The sequence below is a fragment of the Hemiscyllium ocellatum genome (assembly GCF_020745735.1).
Source record: "Hemiscyllium ocellatum isolate sHemOce1 chromosome 15 unlocalized genomic scaffold, sHemOce1.pat.X.cur. SUPER_15_unloc_1, whole genome shotgun sequence".
Lineage (NCBI taxonomy): Eukaryota > Metazoa > Chordata > Chondrichthyes > Orectolobiformes > Hemiscylliidae > Hemiscyllium > Hemiscyllium ocellatum.
Window position 1 is genome coordinate 610,748 of NW_026867445.1, and position 10,000 is coordinate 620,747.

Below are 10,000 nucleotides of genomic sequence, written 5' to 3' on the forward strand. Positions count from 1 at the left end.
ATTTTTGGAGCAGTACAAATCAGTAACCAGCGACACTTAGAATATTTTTGAAGCAGTACAAATCAGTAACCAGCGACACTTAGAATATTTTTGGAGCAGTACAAATCAGTAACCAGCGACACTTAGAATATTTTTGAAGCAGTACAAATCAGTAACCACTGACACTTAGAATATTTTTGAAGCAGTACAAATCAGTAACCAGCGACACTTAGAATATTGTTGAAGCAGTACAAATCAGTAACCACTGACACTTAGAATATTTTTGAATCAGTACAAATCAGTAACCAGCGACACTTAGAATATTTTTGAAGCAGTACAAATCAGTAACCACTGACACTTAGAATATTTTTGAAGCAGTACAAATCAGTAACCAGCGACACTTAGAATATTTTTGAAGCAGTACAAATCAGTAACCAGCGACACTTAGAATATTTTTGGAGCAGTACAAATCAGTAACCAGCGACACTTAGAATATTTTTGAAGCAGTACAAATCAGTAACCACTGACACTTAGAATATTTTTGAAGCAGTACAAATCAGTAACCAGCGACACTTAGAATATTTTTGAAGCAGTACAAATCAGTAACCACTGACACTTAGAATATTTTTGAAGCAGTACAAATCAGTAACCGCTGACACTTAGAATATTTTTGAAGCAGTACAAATCAGTAACCAGCGACACTTAGAATATTTTTGGAGCAGTACAAATCAGTAACCACTGACACTTAGAATATTTTTGAAGCAGTACAAATCAGTAACCGGCGACACTTAGAATATTTTTGAAGCAGTACAAATCAGTAACCACTGACACTTAGAATATTTTTGAAGCAGTACAAATCAGTAACCGGCGACACTTAGAATATTTTTGAAGCAGTACAAATCAGTAACCACTGACACTTAGAATATTTTTGAAGCAGTACAAATCAGTAACCGCTGACACTTAGAATATTTTTGAAGCAGTACAAATCAGTAACCAGCGACACTTAGAATATTTTTGGAGCAGTACAAATCAGTAACCAGCCCCACTTAGAATATTTTTGAGTCAGTACAAATCAGTAACCAGCGACACTTAGAATATTTTTGAAGCAGTACAAATCAGTAACCACTGACACTTAGAATATTTTTGAAGCAGTACAAATCAGTAACCAGCGACACTTAGAATATTTTTGAAGCAGTACAAATCAGTAACCAGCGACACTTAGAATATTTTTGGAGCAGTACAAATCAGTAACCAGCGACACTTAGAATATTTTTGAAGCAGTACAAATCAGTAACCAGCGACACTTAGAATATTTTTGGAGCAGTACAAATCAGTAACCAGCGACACTTAGAATATTTTTGAAGCAGTACAAATCAGTAACCACTGACACTTAGAATATTTTTGAAGCAGTACAAATCAGTAACCAGCGACACTTAGAATATTTTTGAAGCAGTACAAATCAGTAACCACTGACACTTAGAATATTTTTGAAGCAGTACAAATCAGTAACCAGCGACACTTAGAATATTTTTGGAGCAGTACAAATCAGTAACCACTGACACTTAGAATATTTTTGAAGCAGTACAAATCAGTAACCAGCGACACTTAGAATATTTTTGAAGCAGTACAAATCAGTAACCACTGACACTTAGAATATTTTTGAAGCAGTACAAATCAGTAACCGCTGACACTTAGAATATTTTTGAAGCAGTACAAATCAGTAACCAGCGACACTTAGAATATTTTTGGAGCAGTACAAATCAGTAACCACTGACACTTAGAATATTTTTGAAGCAGTACAAATCAGTAACCAGCGACACTTAGAATATTTTTGGAGCAGTACAAATCAGTAACCACTGACACTTAGAATATTTTTGAAGCAGTACAAATCAGTAACCAGCGACACTTAGAATATTTTTGAAGCAGTACAAATCAGTAACCACTGACACTTAGAATATTTTTGAAGCAGTACAAATCAGTAACCAGCGACACTTAGAATATTTTTGAAGCAGTACAAATCAGTAACCACTGACACTTAGAATATTTTTGAAGCAGTACAAATCAGTAACCAGCGACACTTAGAATATTTTTGAAGCAGTACAAATCAGTAACCAGCGACACTTAGAATATTTTTGGAGCAGTACAAATCAGTAACCAGCGACACTTAGAATATTTTTGACGCAGTACAAATCAGTAACCACTGACACTTAGAATATTTTTGAAGCAGTACAAATCAGTAACCAGCGACACTTAGAATATTTTTGAAGCAGTACAAATCAGTAACCGCTGACACTTAGAATATTTTTGAAGCAGTACAAATCAGTAACCAGCGACACTTAGAATATTTTTGGAGCATTACAAATCAGTAACCAGCGACACTTAGAATATTTTTGGAGCAGTACAAATCAGTAACCACTGACACTTAGAATATTTTTGAGTCAGTACAAATCAGTAACCAGCGACACTTAGAATATTTTTCAGTCAGTACAAATCAGTAACCAGCGACACTTAGAATATTTTTGAGTCAGTACAAATCAGTAACCAGTGACACTTAGAATATTTTTGGAGCAGTACAAATCAGTAACCAGCGACACTTAGAATATTTTTGAAGCAGTACAAATCAGTAACCAAGTGCATTTTTGAATTGGTTACTGATTTCTCCGTTGAAGTTGGGGCTGCGGTTGGCTTCAGTTAGTGGTGGGGGCTTAATTTTCGCCGAGGGGAGCGTGTCCCGGTAGTGTCTCCGAGGAAGTGGTACCTATTGAAGGGGGTGTTTCTGAATTTGGGCCCTTTTTGAGTGGCATTGCCGGATGGGTTTTGTGTTGAAGGCTTCCAAATCGGGTAGCTCAGCCGGATTTGACCCGGCGGTTCTACCGACTGTCACGCCTTCGAGGGGGGACTGTTGTCTAAGTTCAGGCCGGATTTGGTGAATTTCCTAAGTCGGGAAGTGGTCCCAACGGGTTTGGGAGTGAACCTAACTGCTCATACCAACTTTGAGGCTTTGGGGCCGGGTAGCACAGTCGGATTTGACCCGGCGGTTCTGCCGAATGCCTGGCCTTCGAGGGGGGCCTGCCCTCTGAGTTCAGGCCGAATTTGGTGATTTTCCTAAGTCGGGAAGTGGTCCAAACGGGGATGGGAGTGAACCTGACAGCTCATACCGACTTTGGGGCTTCCAAGCCGGGTAGCTCAACCGGATTTGATCCAGCGGTTCTAGCGACTGCCACGGCTTCGAGGGGGGACTGTTGTCTAAGTTCAGGCCGAATTTGGTGAATTTCCCGAGTCGGGAAGTGGTCCAAACGGGGATGGGAGTGAACCTGACAGCTCTTACCGACATTGAGGCTTCGGGGCCGGGTAGCTCAGTCGGATTTGACCCGGCGATTCTGCCGACTTCCACGCCTTCGAGCGGGGACTCTCCTCTAAGTTCAGGCCGAATTTGGTGAATTTCCTAAGTCGGGAAGTGGTCCAAACGGGGATGGGAGTGAACCTAACTGCTCATACCAACTTTGAGGCTTTGGGGCCGGGTAGCACAGTCGGATTTGACCCGGCGGTTCTGCCGAATGCCTGGCCTTCGAGGGGGGCCTGCCCTCTGAGTTCAGGCCGAATTTGGTGATTTTCCTAAGTCGGGAAGTGGTCCAAACGGGGATGGGAGTGAACCTGACAGCTCATACCGACTTTGGGGCTTCCAAGCCGGGTAGCTCAACCGGATTTGATCCAGCGGTTCTAGCGACTGCCACGGCTTCGAGGGGGGACTGTTGTCTAAGTTCAGGCCGAATTTGGTGAATTTCCCGAGTCGGGAAGTGGTCCAAACGGGGATGGGAGTGAACCTGACAGCTCTTACCGACATTGAGGCTTCGGGGCCGGGTAGCTCAGTCGGATTTGACCCGGCGATTCTGCCGACTTCCACGCCTTCGAGCGGGGACTCTCCTCTAAGTTCAGGCCGAATTTGGTGAATTTCCTAAGTCGGGAAGTGGTCCAAACGGGGATGGGAGTGAACCTAACTGCTCATACCAACTTTGAGGCTTTGGGGCCGGGTAGCACAGTCGGATTTGACCCGGCGGTTCTGCCGAATGCCTGGCCTTCGAGGGGGGCCTGCCCTCTGAGTTCAGGCCGAATTTGGTGATTTTCCTAAGTCGGGAAGTGGTCCAAACGGGGATGGGAGTGAACCTGACAGCTCATACCGACTTTGGGGCTTCCAAGCCGGGTAGCTCAACCGGATTTGATCCGGCGGTTCTAGCGACTGCCACGGCTTCGAGGGGGGACTGTTGTCTAAGTTCAGGCCGAATTTGGTGAATTTCCCGAGTCGGGAAGTGGTCCAAACGGGGATGGGAGTGAACCTGACAGCTCTTACCGACATTGAGGCTTCGGGGCCGGGTAGCTCAGTCGGATTTGACCCGGCGATTCTGCCGACTTCCACGCCTTCGAGCGGGGACTCTCCTCTAAGTTCAGGCCGAATTTGGTGAATTTCCTAAGTCGGGAAGTGGTCCAAACGGGGATGGGAGTGAACCTGACAGCTCTTACCGACTTTGGGGCTTCCAAGCCGGGTAGCTCAACCGGATTTGATCCGGCGGTTCTAGCGACTGTCACGCCTTCGAGGGGGGACTGTTGTATAAGTTCAGGCCGAATTTGGTGAATTTCCCGAGTCGGGAAGTGGTCCAAACGGGGATGGGAGTGAACCTGACAGCTCTTACCGACTTTGGGGCTTCCAAGCCGGGTAGCTCAACCGGATTTGATCCGGCGGTTCTGCCGACTGTCACGCCTTCGAGGGGGGACTGTTGTATAAGTTCAGGCCGAATTTGGTGAATTTCCCGAGTCGGGAAGTGGTCCAAACGGGGATGGGAGTGAACCTGACAGCTCTTACCGACTTTGAGGCTTCGGGGCCGGGTAGCTCAGCCGGATTTGATCCGGCGGTTCTGCCGACTGTCACGCCTTCGAGGGGGGACTGTCCTCTGAGTTCAGGCCGAATTTGGTGAATTTCCCGAGTCGGGAAGTGGTCCAAACGGGGATGGGAGTGAACCTGACAGCTCATACCGACTTTGAGGCTTCCAAGCCGGGTAGCTCAGCCGGATTTGACCCGGCGATTCTGCCGACTTCCACGCCTTCGAGGGGGGACTGCCCTCTGAGTTCAGGCCGAATTTGGTGCATTTCCCGAGTCGGGAAGTGGTCTCTGTCACAACGGGGGCAAGTGTCTGAAGAGGTAAAGTGAGTAACCAGCACAGCTTAGGGAAGGGTTCCAAAGTTCTCAACAATGTGAATTCGGTTACCAGGAAAGCTTAGGAAAGCTGCCTGACTGTCCCAAACGAATGAACTGCAAAACTTAGGGAACATGCCCGAAGATGCTTAAAAGTGTGAAATCAGTAAGCAGGAAAGCATAGGAAAGTGCCTGAAAGTGCTAAATGAGTAACATGAAAAACGTAGAAAAATGCCCGAAAATGTTTAAAAGTGTGAACTCAGTAACCAGCAAAACTTAGTAAAACGTTGGAAAAGCAGAAATGAGTAACCAGAAAAAATTAGAAAAATGTTTGAAAATGAGAAATGAGTAACCAGAAAAACTTAGAAAAATGTTTGAAAATGAGAAATGAGTAACCAAGAAAACTTAGAAAAATGCCCAAAAAGAAGAAATCAGTAACCAGAAAAACTTAGAAAAATGTTTGAAAATGAGAAATGAGTAACCAGAAAAACTTAGAAAAATGTTTGAAAATGAGAAATGAGTAACCAAGAAAACTTAGAAAAATGCCCAAAAAGAAGAAATCAGTAACCAGAAAAAACTTAGAAAAATGTTTGAAAATGAGAAATGAGTAACCAAGAAAACTTAGAAAAATGTTTGAAAATGAGAAATGAGTAACCAAGAAAACTTAGAAAAATGCCCAAAAAGAAGAAATCAGTAACCAGAAAAACTTAGAAAAATGTTTGAAAATGAGAAATGAGTAACCAAGAAAACTTAGAAAAATGCCCAAAAAGAAGAAATCAGTAACCAGAAAAACTTAGAAAAATGTTTGAAAATGAGAAATGAGTAACCAGAAAAACTTAGAAAAATGTTTGAAAATGAGAAATGAGTAACCAAGAAAACTTAGAAAAATGCCCAAAAAGAAGAAATCAGTAACCAGAAAAACTTAGAAAAATGTTTGAAAATGAGAAATGAGTAACCAAGAAAACTTAGAAAAATGCCCGAAAAGAAGAAATCAGTAACCAGAAAAACTTAGAAAAATTTTCGGCCAAGTGTGAAAAATATTCTAAGTGTCAGCGGAGGAAAATGCCGAAGCATCGGGAAAGATTCAAAAACTCATGCCGAACATGAGTTCCGAAGTGCCGGAGGAACTGGGCGAATTGAGCCCGGCGGTTGGCCAGATGTCGTTTTGAGTCTGCAGCCCGAAAACTTTAACTTTGTCTGCCGCGGAAGTCTGGACCGGGAAAAATCCAAACGGTTTTTGCCGGGTTCGAGTTCCAGAGCGAAGCAGTCGAATTTGAAATTCAGACCCATTCAGTGCCACTTGACATTGTGACACAGTGAGGTTGGCGGGGTACCCGGAGATTTCTGGGAACACGATTTTTAGAACAAAATGGCGGCGCGGGACCACTTTGAAAGGCATCCGAAAAACGGTTCCGCGGGCAGAGCACTTGAATGACAGGCCTGTGTGCATGCCCAAGAGCTCTCGGAAGTCTAATTTTTGACACTTTGTCAAATTTTCGACAGACTTACCCAACTCTTGCTGCCTGTTCTAAGAATCAGTCAGAGGCCTGTGCGGCGGTCTCTTGACACTTTGGAGGGCGGGGCAAACCCCACGTTGACTCCGGCCGTCCCTCCAAAAGGCACTTGCTATTGGGGGGAAAGGATTGCAAGTAGCCTGGTTCCCGTGGGAGCGGCCAGGAAGGGTGCAGGCTGGCCCTTGCCTGAGCATTCCCAAAACCCTCTTCCGCTGAGAGCAGACCTCGCACGCCGCACTACCGGCTCTGGGAGTGGTTGGCCGCTATTGTACATAGTCCGGTCCTTCCTCTGCCACCCGGCAAGTGCGATGGCTCTGCCGCCCTGCGGTGCTCGTCACCCAGGTTTGGGGAACACGATACTTAGAACATGTTGGCGGCTCGGGACCTGCAGGCGAAAGGGGCCCCGTGGTGCTGAGCACATCGACCTCGGGTCTCAGTGCAAGCCGGAGAGTTCGCGGAAGTCTTAAAAGATTTTGACATCTGCTCAATTCTTTGACAGGCTTGCCTGACTCTTTCCGTCCGTTCTAAGAATCAGTCGGAGGCCGGGGCGGGGACGGTCTCTTGACACACGGAGGGTTGGCTTCCCTCCTCAGGTGTTTGTGTCGAAAATGAAGGCGAGAGATGCAAGCGTCCTGGTTCCCCTGGGTGCTGCCAGCAAGGGGGCAGGCTGACCCTTGCCTGAGCACTCCCAAAAGCCTCTTAAGCTGAGAGCAGGCGCCGCACTACCGGCTCTGGGAGTCGTTGGCCGCTTTTGTACATAGTCCGGTCCTTCCTCTGCCACCCGGCAAGTGCGATGGCTCTGCCTCCCTGCGGTGCTCGTCACCCAGGTTTGGGGAACACGATACTTAGAACATGTTGGCGGCTCGGGACCTGCAGGCGAAGGGGGCCCCGTGGTGCTGAGCACATCGACCTCGCGTCTCAGTGCAAGCCGGAGAGTTCGCGGAAGTCTTAACAGGCTTGCCTGACTCTTTCCGTCCGTTCTAAGAATCAGTCGGAGGCCGGGGCGGGGACGGTCTCTTGACACACGGAGGGTTGGCTTCCCTCCTCAGGCGTTTGTGTCGAAAATGAAGGCGAGAGATGCAAGCGTCCTGGTTCCCCTGGGTGCTGCCAGCAAGGGTGCAGGCTGACCCTTGCCTGAGCACTCCCAAAAGCCTCTTAGGCTGAGAGCAGGCGCCGCACTACCGGCTCTGGGAGTCGTTGGCCGCTATTGTACATAGTCCGGTCCTTCCTCTGCCACCCGGCAAGTGCGATGGCTCTGCCTCCCTGCGGTGCCCGTCACCCAGGTTTGGAGAACACGATACTTAGAACATGTTGGCGGCTCGGGACCTGCAGGCGAAAGGGGCCCCGTGGTGCTGAGCACATCGACCTCGCGTCTCAGTGCAAGCCGGAGAGTTCGCGGAAGTCTTAACAGGCTTGCCTGACTCTTTCCGTCCGTTCTAAGAATCAGTCGGAGGCCGGGGCGGGGACGGTCTCTTGACACACGGAGGGTTGGCTTCCCTCCTCAGGCGTTTGTGTCGAAAATGAAGGCGAGAGATGCAAGCGTCCTGGTTCCCTGGGTGCTGCCAGCAAGGGTGCAGGCTGACCCTTGCCTGAGCACTCCCAGAAGCCTCTTAGGCTGAGAGCAGACGCCGCACTACCGGCTCTGGGAGTCGTTGGCCGCTATTGTACATAGTCCGGTCCTTCCTCTGCCACCCGGCAAGTGCGATGGCTCTGCCTCCCTGCGGTGCCCGTCACCCAGGTTTGGAGAACACGATACTAAGAACATGTTGGCGGCTCGGGACCTGCAGGCGAAAGGGGCCCCGTGGTGCTTAGCACATCGACCTCGCGTCTCAGTGCAAGCCGGAGAGTTCGCGGAAGTCTAAAGCTTTTGACATTCGCTCAAAGCTTTGACAGGCTTGCCCGACTCTTTCCGTCCGTTCTAAGAATCAGTCAGAGGCTGGTGGGGAGGTCTCTTGACGCAAGGGGAGGGGTGGCGTCCCTCCTCAGGCGCTTGTGTCGAAAATGAAGGCGAGAGATGCAAGCGTCCTGGTTCCCCTGGGTGCTGCCAGCAAGGGTGCAGGCTGACCCTTGCCTGAGCACTCCCAGAAGCCTCTTAGGCTGAGAGCAGACGCCGCACAACCGGCTCTGGGAGTCGTTGGCCGCTATTGTACATAGTCCGGTCCTTCCTCTGCCACCCGGCAAGTGCGATGGCTCTGCCTCCCTGCGGTGCCCGTCACCCAGGATTGGAGAACACGATACTAAGAACATGTTGGCGGCTCGGGACCTGCAGGCGAAAGGGGCCCCGTGGTGCTTAGCACATCGACCTCGCGTCTCAGTGCAAGCCGGAGAGTTCGCGGAAGTCTAAAGCTTTTGACATTCGCTCAAAGCTTTGACAGGCTTGCCCGACTCTTTCCGTCCGTTCTAAGAATCAGTCAGAGGCCGGTGGGGAGGTCTCTTGACGCAAAGGGGAGGGGTGGCGTCCCTCCTCAGGCGCTTGTGTCGAAAAATGAAGGCGAGAGACGCGAGCGGCCTGGTTGCTTTGGGTGCTGCCAGGAAGGATGTGGTCTGACCCTTGCCTGAGCACATCCAAAAGCATGTGATGTTGAGAGCAGACCTCGAGCCCCGCACAACCGGCTCTGGGAGTCGTTGGCCGCTATTGTACATAGTCCGGTCCTTCCTCTGCCACCCGGCAAGTGCGATGGCTCTGTCGCCCTGTGGTGCCCGTCACCCAGGTTTGGGGAACACGATACTAAGAACATGTTGGCGGCTCGGGACCTGCAGGCGAAAGGGGCCCCGTGGTGCTGAGCACATCGACCTCGGGTCTCAGTGCAAGCCAGAGAGTTCGCGGAAGTCTAAAGCTTTTGACATACGCTCAAATCTTTGACAGGCTTGCCCGACTCTTTCCGTCCGTTCTAAGAATCAGTCAGAGGCCGGTGGGAGGTCTCTTGACGCAAGGGGAGGGGTGGCGTCCCTCCTCAGGCGCTTGTGTCGAAAAATGAAGGCGAGAGACACGAGCGGCCTGGTTGCTTTGGGTGCTGCCAGGAAGGATGTGGTCTGACCCTTGCCTGAGCACTCACAGAAGCATGTGACGTTGAGAGCAGACCTCGAGCCCCGCACGACCGGCTCTGGGAGTGGTTGGCCGCTATGGTACATAGTCCGGTCCTTCCTCTGCCACCCGCAAGTGCGATGGCTCTGCCGCCCTGTGGTGCCCGTCACCCAGGTTTGGGGGAACACGATACTAAGAACATGTTGGCGGCTCGGGACCTGCAGGCGAAAGGGGCCCCGGGGTGCTTAGCACATCGACCTCGTGTCTCAGTGCAAGCCGGAGGGTTCGCGGCAG